The sequence below is a fragment of the Heterocephalus glaber genome, unplaced genomic scaffold, assembly GCF_053883595.1.
Source record: "Heterocephalus glaber isolate CG9 unplaced genomic scaffold, H.glaber_assembly_v1.0 deba00000071, whole genome shotgun sequence".
Classification (NCBI taxonomy): domain Eukaryota; kingdom Metazoa; phylum Chordata; class Mammalia; order Rodentia; family Bathyergidae; genus Heterocephalus; species Heterocephalus glaber.
The window spans coordinates 34,509,529-34,524,464 of NW_028258137.1; the positions used below are offsets into that span (position 1 = coordinate 34,509,529).

The following is a 14,936-nucleotide window of genomic DNA, read 5'->3' on the forward strand; positions in this document are numbered from 1 at the left end:
CCCCCAGAGAAAAAAAGAAAATAAAAAGTTGTCATTGGAGATCTCATCCTGACAGGTAAGTTTCCTTAAGCAGGATATTTGGATTTAGATTTCAGCTTTAACTATTCTGGTTTCATTTCACTTGATTCAGTGGCTTTTTTTTTTTTTTTTTTTTTTCTGGCGGCTGAGAGCCTCATTGCTGGAGAATTCCCGGTGCAGCAGGGTTATATAATCTGACTCAGAAACTGGGCCTCAACCCAGCGAGGTCAACATGTTCTTTATTTAATTAGTCTTTTAGGCATTTAAAAGCACACGCATATTTAAAAGAAAAGGTCTATTATAAAGGAGATGTAAAGTCAACTGGAATACTTAATCATCAAAATTCAATTTTATTCTTCTTCCTCTCTCCCTTTGTTTTAGGGGGAAATAGGTTTTGTGCACGATTTGGGGGTGAGCAATAGGACGGGGTAGAAATGACCACAAGGATTTGTTGACTTGTTTTCAAGGAGATGGGGAACTGCAGTCTTAGCGGGTGGCTGCGCCCAGGTAAGGGTGAAATACAGAAAGCGTTGGGCCACCTACCAGCAAAAGTTTCCACAGGGCGCGGGCCACTCCTTAGCTAGCCGGGGCCGCGCCTCCAGGACCTTAGTCCCGAAAATGAACGCCGCAGGGTCGACTGGTCGGGGCGCACGAAGCATCAGCTCGGCCTTGTGGCCGGACCGGGTGTCTCGGAAGGCGGGCTGATCCCAGGCCAGTCCGCGGGATTAGGAGTGGTCACCCTAAACCAGGAGAGGGCAGGGTGGGAGTGTGCGCGGCGTCGCGATGCAGACTCATCCGGAGGTCTCAGCACCCGAAAATGTGGAGGGTGAGATTTCTCGAATTCGCCTCTCCGGTCCCTTTCCCGCTACTCCAAGAATGACCCTTTTTTCCCAAGTGTGGACAAGGAGAGAAGGCCGGAATTCCGGCCAGAAGCTCTGTTTCTACCCGAGCCAAATAGGGTGGTTTTCCTTGCGCGGGAGGCGTCCGTCACCTTCCCAGGGCTGGGAGTGGCGACGAGGGGGGCGCGGGGGGTGCCCGGGGCTGCGCTCCGAGGGCCCTGGCTCTGCTCCTGCGCCCCGGGACAAGCCTGGGGACGTCCGGGCGACCGCGGGGCAGGGCCACCAAGAGGGGAGGGCTGCGGCAGCCCCCTGCACACCCGCCCGTCCCGAGGGCGCCAGAGCTGGCCCGGGTGGCCCGGGGCCGGGTCCCCGCCCCTGCCCCCGGGCTCCCGTGCGCACGCCTCAGGGCCTGGGGTCGGGCTGGGCGCTCGGGGGCTGTGAGTCCGTTTCCGGCGCGGCGGGAGGTGGGGTCCGAGGAGCCGGACACTTTTTTCTTTTCCCTCTCACCAACCTCCTGCCTTCTAGCGTTTTCTGAAAGTGTAGCAAAGCGAGCAAAAGTAGCTTTTGGATTAGACAGATTTTCGAAGGCTCCCGAGGCCCTTTAGGGAAAGGTCGTGGTCTCGATCTCTGTGCTCTCCCTTTGTCCCTCTTACCCACGTATAGATTGACTATCTTTCTAATCTATTGATCATTACCTGCCCACTCCCCTGTCTACCCTTTCCAAAACGAGAAAGTGCCCTCAGCCCTGCTTCTCCCCCGGTGATAAATACACTTCGCCCCGCGGCTCAGCAGAGGAGAGATGGATTTGCGCGTCTGAAGCCACAGGCTCGGCTTTAAAACCGCGAAGGGAGCTCACCTCCCCCGCCCCGCCTCCCCCTCCTTGGCCACCTCGCCGCGCTCCTTCGCCTTTCTCGCCTCCGGAAACGAGGTGCATCGTGGTCGTTTGGGAATTGTACAGAGAACCGAATTCGCTGAACGAAGACTCATTTCAGAGTAGAAGGACAACTAACTTCACAAATTTTTTGAGCTAAAAATATTCGCTTTGGTGACATTTTCTGCAGTTTTTTTTTTTTACTGTGAATTGTAAAAACGCAGAAAAGTGCAGTGGTTTCTATCAGTCCAGAGTTACAAATCTGAGCAATTTCTCTGGTTTTATTTCCTTTCTTTTCTTCTTCTTTTTTTAATTTTCTTTCTTTCTTTTTTTTTTTTTTGTTCTGTTTGCTGCTTTGTTCTTCCTCTCTGCCTGTGCCACCGTAGTTATTTTCTTCTCTTTCTGTGACTTTACTTCTCTCTATTCCTTTATCCCCCCTCCGCATCTCAACTGCTCGGCCCAACCCCCAACATGGGTTTCCCTTTCTGGAAAATTAATTCCTATGGAGCAATTTGGTGATTGGCAGGAACCTAGGAAGAAAAAAAAAAGTGAACCAATGAGAGCCCCAAGCCGCCTCAAGACCTGGGTGGGAGGCCTGTAGGTAAGGGGTGGGGGGCATTGCTGCAGATCCACTGGAGATAACTAACTGAAGCCACCTGGGCTTGGAGCTTTTACATCCACTCTCCACAGACTAGGTTCATTCTTATGACTTTCAGGGGGAAGGGGACTGGGGCGAAGGCAAAATTTTTAAATTCTTAAGAAAAAAAGGCATCCAAACAGAAAATCCTAAATGATTTGCAGTTGAGATAAATTTCTAGCAGTAGAGTATTTGCTTATTGGTTTTGGCATGTTGTGCCTGTCAAGAATGTAAGAACTTTAAAAAGAAAAAAGGGGGGAAGAAGGCTCTCACTCTGTTAAAACTTAGCAGTCCTGTTAGAAAAATAAAGCCATGGGTTCTTTGGTGGGAGTTACACACTCAACCCCAAATGAAACAAATGTGGGAAAGGCTAACAAAGTGGGAAAAAACGTAAAATGAATTTCAAAGGGCTCCACAGCAGAGCACAATCTGAGATCCACAGAAAAGTGGAGAGGGATAAGACAGGAATTAGGTCATCTCATCCAGACCCCAGGAAATAGGTTTAGATCAAAGCTACTCTGTTAGAATAAACAAAACAGGACCCACTGAGCCCTAGCAATATTTTCATCTCAGTGCTAAGAGCTGCTAATCTAACCAGCTCTATTTGATGAAAGGGGGTAAAAAATTACAACTGTAAAAATGACTGAGTAAAAAAAAGTCCTCTCAACTGTAATAGGATGATAAAGATTTAGACTTTAGCTAAAAAGTAACAAGATCCAGGCCCAAATCAACACAAACTTCCTGGAATTTTAGCACTAAGTAAATTATCTAATCCTAACCCATTGTCCCCTCCCTGCCACCCCCCCACCCATGCAACTGAGTATGCCAGATGATTTACATAAAAAAAATTGTTAAATTTTAACTGCAGTCTGAGAACATTGCAGGACATTGGCTTTTGGGTTCACGTATTCTACATTCCTTAAGGACCTGTCTGCTTTCTGTTCTCTCACTAGCCACCCCCCATAACCTGTCCCCCCCCCCAGGCAATTATTGGGGTAGCTGCTGGCCTTACTGTGTGGATGCTCCTTTAAGCCTATACTTAAAGTACAGCCTCTCTCTCTCCACTGTTGGGGGAGACTGACAGAGGCCAAGAGATTATGTCATGTAAACCTGGCTCTGGATCCACATGCTTCGTCGGCAGAGGCTGATATTTTAGCAGCTAAGCCCAAGTCCTGTGTAAGGCTTTCTTTCACCACAGAGTTGATGGCCTTAAACCAACTACCACGGAATATTCGATAGAAACACCCAGAAAAGGGACAGGAAATCCCAGAGAAGAGAAATTCACCCAGCTAAATCCAGTGTTGCAGTTCCTTGCTGAGTCTGGTTTCCTCTTAACTGTTTAAACATGCGATTTGGCTTCCCCTGTGTTTCTGTGTCCATCTGATCTCAAGTTGAACAGACTCATGAACTGCATGTCAGCTTGGCTCTGACCCTCTGGGAAGCCAGGACGACAAGGTAGGGAATGTGAGGGGCCTTTATAAACACCACCAGGAACAGGCCATCTTCTGTGTGGGGCCCTCGGCCGCTTACCTTGCAGAAGACAAGGTTTCATGAATGACTTTTTATGTTTCATGAATGACTTTGAAGACATACAAGTCCCAAAGTTGGAGGCTGCACAGGCATCCATCTTCCTTTGTTAGACCCAGGGCAGGACCTCATCCAGCCTGTCTCTGATCACAGCTAAATCCCAACATAGTCCATTGCAACCCAGACACCAAGATTGAGGGAGTCGTATGTTTTAATCATAGCTACATTTAGTTTGAGGCTCAGACAGTCACCTGTCAACCTGGCTGAACTTGGAAGCATGGCAGCTCCCACTCCTGGTGCGAGGGGTAGGAAGTGGTATACCTTCCTAGTGAACCTGCAGGTTGCCTCTGTATTCTGAATTCAGAGCCGTTCTACATGTCTCATGCTACTTGTGTTTCATAACAATCCATTTGACAGATGCCAAAACTGAGGTCCAGAGAACAGAGGAGTAAATCTAGAACAGAGAGGAAATCTAGAGCTGTCACTAGCTTGATAGCTAGCTTTGGACACTTGGGGGACACTGTCTGATTGGTGATGCAGTTTCCCCATCTGTGCTGAAGAAGTACGACCTCTATCAATGATTCCCAGCAGCGTCTTTTAGATTCTGGCCACTTTCACAGTCTTCCTGTTGTTGGGGTACCTCCTACACACTATTACTTATTTAATAATTTAATTTAAATGGACTCTGTTTCTAAAGCTTAAGTGTATTTATTCTAAAAAGAACGGGAAAGACTAGATTCAATTCTCTCTGACAGTCTTCTAATCCTGTGCAGGAGAAATCCTTACAGTGTGTCTCGTGGGTGACATGACCCAAATCAAAACAGCAGGAACACATCCTGCTGTTGTACTCAGCTGCATCCTTTCTTAGTTCTCTTCTGACTAGCTGCCTCTTGGATTACCCATGTGTGAGGTCTGTGGGTCTTAAAGAGTTTTATTGAAGCCTTTTCCCTACCTCCTTACCTGTCAACACACACCTTTGAACTGGCCTGGAGTTTTCCAGACTGGATTGTGACTCATTAATGCATTATGAGGTCAGCATAGATAATGGTTAGTATTATGCTTTAGCATAATAGAATAGACAAAAAGCAGAGTGTATCACAAGTAGTAAAAGTCAATAGTGTCTTGTGAAGCTTTTGTTTCAATCATGTACATATGTACACATGGTCACGATGATAATAAGTGTGCTTCTTACCCTGAGTTGCCATTGACAAAGGGCCTGAAAAAATATGATTTCCCTCTGTTTCCCAACAGAAGCACAGAATCAGGGGCTTTAGTGAGAGGGCTAGCAGCCAGAATTGGGGATGGATAGAGCAATGATGAAGGCACAGGTAGACGGCACAGGTCCCCAGTTCTCTTCACAGTCATGTATCCTTTCTGCAATTTTCTAGTGGCAGCTTCTGCAGAGAAAGAGAAACCAGCAGCCAGGCTCCTGGTGCCAGCTTGTGAGTGTTCTCCTTTCCTGGGCTACTTCCACATGGAGGATTTTAATAGCATTTTGTCATCAAGGGGATTTCTCCTTAAACACACACACACAAATGCAAAAGAGGAAACAAAAACTGTGACTGGAAAAGCTTAATTACTGCATCAAGCTGCACTGTGTCTTTAAGATTCCTTCCCCATTGGTATTTGGGCCCAGTTCTTGGGTAACTATGATAACATCCCTCCCAAATCATGCCATTTCTAAGCATCTTTACTCACTCTATTCACTGTGACATTTAGTGTAGCCTAATATAAAGTCCTAAGAAATCATTCCTGGAGGAGTCTCATTCAGGGGCTAGGGGTGTAGCTCAGTGATACAGAGCTTGCCTAGCATCCATAAGGCCTTGAGTTCAATCCCCAGTACTGCCAAAGAAAGAAACACAGCTCAGAAAGGAGGTTGTCTGAAGACTGACAATATTCTAAAACACACACACACACACACACACACACACACACACACACTTACCTAGATCTCCCAAATGTGCTCAGCAATGAACTTATTTAGATACAAGTAGGTTTTTCTGGGAACTAGGGCCTGACTTACTGAGATTTTTGCCTTTTTCGTCTGGATATAGAAGTGACATGCCCACGTTTATGAATTTCCCAACCTGATCCTCAGTCCAATACTTCTTATTTCAATTATAATCAAAAGAGTTACCATGGCAGTTCTCTTTCATCCATGCACTTTGCCAGGTAACTTGCAGGGCCTTCCCATTATGGACAGGTGGGCTTCCCTGCCTTTTGGGTTGGACTAAGTGACTTGCTTCAGCCAGAAGAATAAGGTAGATGCCATGTGCACCAGTTCCAAGGCTGGGCCTCAAGATGCCTGCATGTTTCTACCTGTGCCCTTGCGCCTCTGCTGCCACCATGAGAAGCACCTGCCAGCTGGCTTCAGGAAAAGAATGATACCCCCTGGAGAAGAGCCATCCACAGCCAAGTCCAACCTGGGTCAGTCCAACCCCCACCAGCCCAGGCACCTGCATGAGATCAGCCTTACAGAGCCTGCCTACAGCTCTGTGGTAATCACGGATGGTTGTTTTAAGCCATCAAGCTTCCATGTGGCTTCTTAATATCCCCGAGGCTCAGTAACCTCATTTTGACAAGATGTATTTAACAACTTCTAAAATGTCAAACGTTGTTTCAGATGCTTTACTTGAAGTAATTCATTTAATCCCTGTAACAACCACATGAGGTAGGTATTATCATTAAATCCATTTGATGGGTAAGTAAACTAAGGCACAGAGAGGTTAAGTTAAATGTCTAAGGTCACAAACCTGGTAAGCAACAAGAATTTGAAGCCAGACTACCTGGATCCAGAGTATCCATACTAAGTTCTTAATGACTATGCTACCCTTTTGCTCTGTCACAAAACCTCCTAAGAAATCCACTATAGATCTAACTAACTAAACCCCAGGACCAGAATGATGAAGTCAGCGGGTCTCTTCTCTGTATCTTCCCCATTCTAATCTTCCCTCTCTCTTCTCTGTTCCTAGGTCTTCAGAGAGAAAAGAAGCCTTAGGGGTACAGGCAAGTGATCTGTTGTCTATACGCCCATCTGTCAGGAGAAACTTCCCACTCTGAGTCCTTCATGACCCAGTGTGGAGTAGATGGAAATAGTAAGGATCCATGCTAATAGTGGGCTCCTGCACTGACTCCAGGATCTTCTTTCAGTGGGCAAGGGATGCCTTCTGCATGTACGAGTCATTGTCTACCCTACAAAGACTTTGTTTCTGCTTCGTGATCAAATTTTTGTCTCTTTTCCATAGTGGAAATGATCTATCCACTTAGAAGTAAGGGTTAATCCCTCTCTCTCTTTCTTCTCTTATGAGAAAATAAATCAACTGTTTTCCCTTTTCCTTTTTTGCAGACTGCAAGTTATGAAGTCTCCACCAAGGGGGGAAAAGTAGCATCTGAACTGTCGCTGTGAAGAAATTGTTTGCAGGTGTGAGCAGCTGATATATTTTTTGTCTCCTTGTAAAGAAAATCAACACAATTCACATTTTCTTCCTTGCACAAAGCTAGATTTGAAAATTCCTGGAAAATCAAGGAAATGTTTAGAGAAGACATGGAAATTTAGGGCATCTGAGAGGGGTTCAGCTTTTCCTGGTATGAATGTGCTATGGGAGAAGTAAAAAGGGATGAGCAGGATGCTCTCCATTCCTGTCTTAGTGTTCCTGTTTTGTTCTGTTTTCTGTTGCTATAACAGAAAGCCTGAGGCTGGTATTCTGTTACAGAGCAGGTGGTGCTGGGGATGGCCCCCAGGGTCATGTACGTGCTGGGTAAGCATGCTATCATTGAGCCACAACCAAGCCCCAGACTGGATATTGACAAAGGAAAGCTTACATAGGAAAGTGGAAGGGCAGGTGGGCCCATGCAGAAGACAGGAAGCATGGGAGATGAAGTCATTTCACACTAACACCTTCTCTCAAGAATGAGTCCGCTTCTGAGAGAAAAGCATTTTCCCTCTAACTGACCTGATCACCTCTTAAAAGCTTCATCTCCCAACACTGCCACAATGACAATCAAATTTCAACCTGAGTTGTTTTGTGTGTGTGTGTGTGTGTGTGTGTGTGTGTGTGTGTACCAGAGATCAAACTCGGATCCTTGCACTTGCGAGGCAGGTGGCGGAACCACTGAGCTAAATCCCCAGCCTAACCTGAGTTTTGTGGGGGATAAACCATATTCAATCCATAGCAATGTCCACCCCTGACTTCCCAAGGATGCTATAGTAAGTACAACAGTAGAATGTATTATCACCCAGCTTTAGGGACTAGAAGTCCTAAACTGAGGGGTTGGTGGAGCTACACTCTCTCTCTCTCTAGCAGAGAACATGTTACCAGCCTTACTGGCATTGCCTCTATCCTTGGCACTCCTGGGCTTGCAGACTCAGCTCTTCAGCCTCCACCGCCACCATCACATGTGGCCTACCTGAGCATCATCGAGTCACCTCTCTGTGTCTCTTCCTCTAAGTTGCATTGTCCATGCTACAGACCTCATCTTACTCTGACATCTACAGAAACCCTGTTTTCAAAGAGGTTACCCAGGCAGGAGGAGGCTGTCTCAGTAGCCCAGGTAGCACACATCAATAGGACCTGCAAGGCGGAGGAAAACTGGAAGAAGCACTGGATGTTTTTGAGCAGATTCCTCTACCCAAGCCATCTCCCCACCTACCTGTCTCCTGGCTCCTGTAAGCATCTGACTTTCTGCAGTAAAAAAAAGGGGACTGAGAGAGAGGGTCCATGCTTTAGTGAGAAGAGCAACTACAGCTTATCTCAGCAAAAAAAGGTGGGGAGAAAGGCAGGATGCAGACATCTTCAGGGCAAAGAGCCAGAGATATCCGAGAAGGCAATTTATGGCATGAGGATATCTCAGGAGGAGGGCTCCATCAGGAAGGGTTCAGATGGGACCCTGGGTTTCCCACAGAAGTTAGCCCTTGCTGAGCCATTAGGAAAAGAGAGGGAATGAACCGGGTGGCTTGAAGCTGGGTCTCAGTAGGGGAAAAGGAGTTCTGATCATCCTTCAAACCTGAGCCCTTATGTTTTTCAAAGCACTTGCACATTCACTGTTTGCTTTAACCCTGCCCCAGGGCAGAGAAGATGGAAAGAGATCAGGAAACAGAACTAGGAAACTAAGTTTGACCTCTGTGAGTGTGACCATAGAAGGGGATTGAGTTATCTAGACAAAACCATGTCTTCTTTTTCCTTTGCAATGCTAGGGATCAAAGCCACAGCCATAGGCGTTATCAGAGCTACCCCACTACCCCAGCGACTGGCTAGCCACAGGTCTTATTAACCACCTACCCAGACCCTTCCTCCCACTCCTCCCTTTCCTCTTCCCTCTGCCTTTTCCTCTTTGTTTCTTTCATCAAATGATTGCTTTAAAAAAATAGTGCTATGGTTTAAATATGCCTTGTACCCATCAAAAACTCCTTTTGAAGCATGGTCCCCAAGGTAATGGTGTGGAGAGGAGATAAAGCCTTTGAGAGATGTTTGAGCCATGGGGGATCTGCCCTGGAGAAGGGATTAATGTAGCTCCTTCCAGTGTGGGTTCGGTATCATGAGAGTATTTGTTATAAAGCAAGTTCAGCTTCCTCAACTTTCTCATTTCCTCTCTTCTCCTTTCCACTGTGAGGTTCTCCCTCAAAGCTGAGCAGATCTGGGCACTTTTCCAGCCTCCAGAATCATGAGCCAAAAATAATCTCTTTCCTTTGTAAATTACCCTGTCTGAGGTATGCAGTCATAGCAACAGAAAATGGACTGAGACAGCAAACTATTATGCACTTCTTAATAGAAGTGCCAGGCAGTTTGGTAAGGGCCATGGTTGCCCTCTGGTGCTTAAGTGGTGGAGACCACTGTAATCCTGCAGAGTTTAGAGAAGTGTTCTAGAAGCCCATACACAGGACCCTGAAGTGTAATCTTACAGAGGGGAAGAGGCTCAGGAAAGCCATCTCAGCCCTAGGGACACGCTTGGCTTGCTGAGTAGAGTTCATTCATCCAGCAATTGTTTAGTGAGCACCTACTCTGCACCAGACACTGTTCTGGGTGCTGGGAATCACTGGTGACCATAGCTAAGTAAATATCTGCCTTTATGTTGCTTATACTCTCACAAAATAGCTTAAAAGAGTGGTTTGGATGGGGTTTACATGAATACACTTCTAAGAGGTGTTGTATTAGCCAAGTAGGATAGTCCTGTAAGAGATTGATGACAATGATGACTGCTGTGGAGATTTTTATACTCTGCAATGTTAGGGCTCAGGCAGTGCAGCCTAGGAGACGAGAAGCAGACCAAGACACCAAAGGCCAAGCACTGAGCTAAGTAAGGGATCACAGTTTCGGAGGATTCTGCTTCTAGAAGTCTGGAGAACCAGAAAGTCCTCCTGCTACAGAAGCCCCCAGATACAGGAAAAACCCTGTTCACAGAAGCAGAGCCAAGACAGTAACAGGTTGCATCCCAATCCTGAGTAAAATAGCATCCACTGCTGAGCCCCTTGAAGACCTCTTCCCAACAGGGTATCCTGGAGTAAAAGGTGGCATCCTTAGCTGTATGTCCTCTTTCGCAGTCTGGTGTAAATCAGAGAACACCTGTGGGCTGCTGGGCTTTACCATCACCAGAGAAGACGAGGTGGTGGTGAAGGTGGAAAAATCAGGCTTTGCTAACACCCTCAGCCCCACTGCATCCTACGTTAACATGCATTCATAATATCCATGCCAAGAGAATTGGGACCTTTTCCAGATTCCTTTAACAGAATGTAGCACTTTTGGAGAAAACACAGTTTATTCTTGAATTAGTGATGGCTGCTAGAAATAATGGCTTATCAGCTTCAAAGTACAGAGATAAAAGTTAGGAGCCATGGTCAGTTGAAAGAAACATTTGAATAGTGAGAGCTATAGAAAAAAGACAAGGTTCATACCAATATGGTCTTTTTATGATCGCCAAAAGAAGAGAAGTAAAACCTACCCTTTAGGCCAAGGTTAATTAGCAAAACCTGTTGCATAAAAAAGTGAAAAGCCACTGGTTAATGAGAAGAAAAAGAAAGCCAGAGATATTTTAGAGTAGAGTCTATAGATACCAACACTAAGTCAAAAAGATGGACAAATCATCATGGGTCAGAGGAACAGAAAATATGGATAAGACTCATGATTATTACAGGTGAACCATAAAAGTCTTTGTCCCATAGTGCCTGTATTTAAGTCTTATACACTGCTGTGACTTGGATATGGTCTGAGCATGTCCCTCAAAGTCTCCAGTGTCAAGAGATGCTAGATCTCTAAGAGATGGGGCCTAGTGGAAGATGATTAGGCCTTAGAACCACTGCCCTCAGAAGGGATTAATGTAGTCCTGGAAGGACTGGGTCAGTTCTCCTGAGAGTGGGTTGTCACAAAGTGAGGCCACTCCATGTTTGGGCCCTTCTGCTCCCAGTGTTTCCCTTTCTGCTTCCCCATCATGTCATGATACAGCCAGGGGGACCCTCTTCAGATGTCAGTCCCATACTGTTTGGACTTTGCAGACACACAATCCCGAGTCAAGCATACTTTTTGTTATTTATGCATCACCCGGCATCAGATATTGTTATGGTAGCACAAAACAGACTTAAGACACATATTTTTAAAATACAAACTACTAGGAGAGCATACCAAATGTTACGCTTAGCTTCTTTAAAAAAGAAGGTAAAATAAGTTTCAGTGTCTATGCCCAGTTCATGAACCTTTGTAAAGCCAAGTTTGAGGCTGCAGTTCAGACACTGCAGTTCACCCTAAGGAAGCTAAACATAAGCATAGCCTAGAACAGAGTTTACTCAGCTAATAGATGGTGGCTCCCTAACCCAGAGAAAAGTAACAATATAATCAATATCTTATTGCTCTCTTTTATCACTAAAAGTCATAGTGTTTTTATCTTCTCTAAGCTTTATTAGAATGTATAATGCATTGTGTACCCTAACCACTTGCATTGTTGTTGAAATGCAGATTCTGATTCAGCACATCAGGCCAGGTGTCTGAGCGACTGCATTTCTCGAAAGCTCCCAGAGATGTGCTGTGGCTGCTTTGTGTCCCATCATCCCCTGAGGAGCAGCTCTGAATCAGTTCACTCACCATCTTGGTCCCCACAATTCCCACAGTTTTGAAAGAAAGCCAAGACCCTGGAACTGTAGCTCTCACAATTTCTGATACATCTAAATCACCTTGAAGGCTCATTTTAGAATGCAAATTCCAAGGCCTTGACCTGGAAGATTCTGATTCACCACTGCTACTTCCCTGCATGCCTAGACCTAAGCCTGGCTGTAGCACAGCTATGCCATCAGGTCCTCCCAGCTCCTGAGCCTGTCCTCCGGCCATACCCCTTTGCTTGCAAAAAGCCTGATTTGGTGGCCTTCTTCTCTTTGAATGTCCTTTGCTGGTTCTCATGATTGTCTAGTTTTTTATCTCTGCTCAGATGTCTCTTCCTCAGAGGGGTTTTCCCTGACCACAGTCTAAGGTAATGCTTTCTGCCACAGTCACTGTCCCTGTGCTTTCTTGCCTTCCTTCCCAGTTCCTGTTACTCTCTGGAATAATCTTGTCCCTGCATCTGCTTATTGGTTTGCTGTCTGTCTTCCATGGCAACAGGAACTTTACCTGCCTTGTTTTCCACACTGAATTCTCAGTACCTAGCACAGTGCTGGAGAACTGAATGAATGAATGAATGCACCCTAGTGGAGAAAGAAGGTGTAAAGTAAACAGTGACATGAATTCTGGCCTTGGAAATTTAAGACTTCAGAGTGAAGCAGAAGTGAGCATCTCATGAACAAAGGATCCTAAGAATAGAAAAGGATTCATCATGATTCCTTCAGGGTGTGGAAGAAAATTAAGTTAGGAATAGAAGATGTAGAATACAAAATTCATTGTCCTTCCTCTGTATTTCATTTTAAAATGATAAAAATATATGTTCCTGGTAGGCAATTTGGGAAAACAGAAAAATTTAAGAAAGTATATACCACATTAACTGACCACCCATGGGTAACTTTGGTTTTCATTTTTGTGTTTTTCCTTTTAAATTATTGTAAATGTTTTCAAATATGTGTGTCTTATATACACATATATATGGCACATATACTTTCATGTTCTGCTCTTTTATTATTTCACATTATAGGATGAGCATATTCTTGTACCTACAAAGTGCCTTTAAAACATACTTTTAATTGGTGTTTAATACTCCATTATATGATGGAAATGCATTATATATTTGTTTTACTTTTTGTTCAGAAGAGCACTCTTGGTACTGGCTTTCTTTAAAGTGGAATAGAAATGTCTAATAAAAGATTTTTCACCTTGATGAGAATAGTGATTGTCAACCAAGTTGATTTTGCCCCTGAGTAGGCATTTGGCTGTGTCCAGAGACAGTTTTGCTTGTCATAACTGGGAGAGGGCATTGGCATATTGTGGGTGAAGGCCAGGGATGCCGCCAAATCTCCCACAACACTTAGGACTGGCCCTACAACAAAGAATTGCCGACCTAAATGTCAACAGTGCTGGGGGTTGAGAAACTTGCTATCCAGGCCAGTGTCAGGGTTAATATTCAACATCCACTTAAAATTCAAATTCACATTCTGCCATTAATATACAGGACTTTGCCCTCAGATTATGCCTTAAAATGATGTCTCAGTTAATTAGAACTTCAGCTACTAGAGTCTAGAACAACTTGTATTTTATTTTCATAATTTTTATTTTAGTAGAAAATTTTTAAAAAATAACAATAAAAAGTGAAAGTTGAGTTTGCATTTTCATATTTATTTACTTGCCTATTGTAGGGCCAAACCCAGGGTCTCTTGGTGCCAGGCAAGGTCTTTATCACTGACCCACATCCCCAGCCCAAGGCTGTATTTTAAAAACAAGGTTCCAAGGATGAACACAATGATTCTGGGGTTTATCCACATTTGGGTCCATAGCTTCCTATAAACAAACTCCAAGACACAAAGAGCTTCTGGGGCAGATTCCCAGGCTGTTACTGGAGCCCAGTAGAAAACACTTCTCTAAGGCAGAGAAGTGATTCAGTCATTGTAGAAGTAGACATCACAGATTTTAAAGTGTGTGGAGGGGATTGATGAGTTCTTTGTTAAATTCATATATTTGGAATCCTATTCCCTGAACCTTTCCTTGAATGGAAGTTTTAGTCTTTTATGGCTTTTGCAATATGCGGATTTGTTGGGAGAATTCCACATTTAGTGGAAACCACCTTCCTCCCCTTCTGCTGAGAAATGTCAACATCCCTTTTATCCTAGATTTAGATCTTTGAGACTTTACCTGACCTTTGCGTGGAGATAATTGATACAGAGACAATTTGTTAGACTCTGCCCCCATAGAGGATCCAAATGCCACTTGTTCAATCTAGAGCAAAGTGAACGTTTGCTATTCCTTTTCTTCTACTCAGATTCTGGGGTTCATTGTGAATAGAAAGGAATTTAACTTGGAAATGTTTGGAGTTACATTTCAGATATTTAAAAGAATAAACAAAAGGCCTTCCCAAGGAGATGCTAGATAAAACATATCAAACTCAACAGAATCGGAAATCACTTTCTGAGCTATAACAATGGCAATGCAGTCTTTGTTAACACAAAATCAGAACTGAGAGCCAGTGAGTGTGGGCTGAGGTCAGTGATTCACACCTTGAGATGGGTGTGTGCCTCTGAGGGTTGCATTTGTTGACAGCTTTACCTTCTGCAGTATTTTATGTCGCTGATCTCCGCAGCCTCAGACCTGTGGTGAGAGGTCAATGGAGTCTCCTTTGCTGTCCGATCATCTTCACAGAGGAAGCCATCTTCCCTTCTCATCTTCTCTCCCCAGGGTAGGCTGAAGACAAGAAGCATCTCTTGGCTCTAATCAGCTACATCAGCTAATGACACAGATTGTATCATTTGAGAGACCTGGGAGAACAAGGGGATGTCACAGAAGACAGCCATGGGAATGGAAGATGATTTAAAATAAGCAATCGGGCTGAAAGAGAATATGTTGGTTATAAAATAAGTGCAGGATTAAAAGAGATGAATGGGGAATCAATTCTTACGGCTCTCTCTTTTGGGTGATATTCACTTTTT

The 14,936-nt window shown here is 44.7% G+C and overlaps 1 long non-coding RNA gene across 2 annotated transcripts; it reads left to right on the top strand.

Moving 5' to 3' along the window:
• The first annotated feature begins 62 nt into the window (after positions 1-62).
• LOC106009650 (uncharacterized) lies at positions 63-14,416 on the top strand. Of its 2 annotated transcripts, XR_015449343.1 has the most exons (4): positions 63-844; positions 6,865-6,898; positions 7,239-7,313; positions 11,836-14,416. It is a non-coding gene; the product is annotated as an uncharacterized LOC106009650 (long non-coding RNA). The 2 variants fall into 2 exon arrangements; XR_015449341.1 differs by lacking the exon at positions 11,836-14,416 and having other exon boundaries at positions 7,239-11,820.
• Positions 14,417-14,936: the final 520 nt, after the last annotated feature.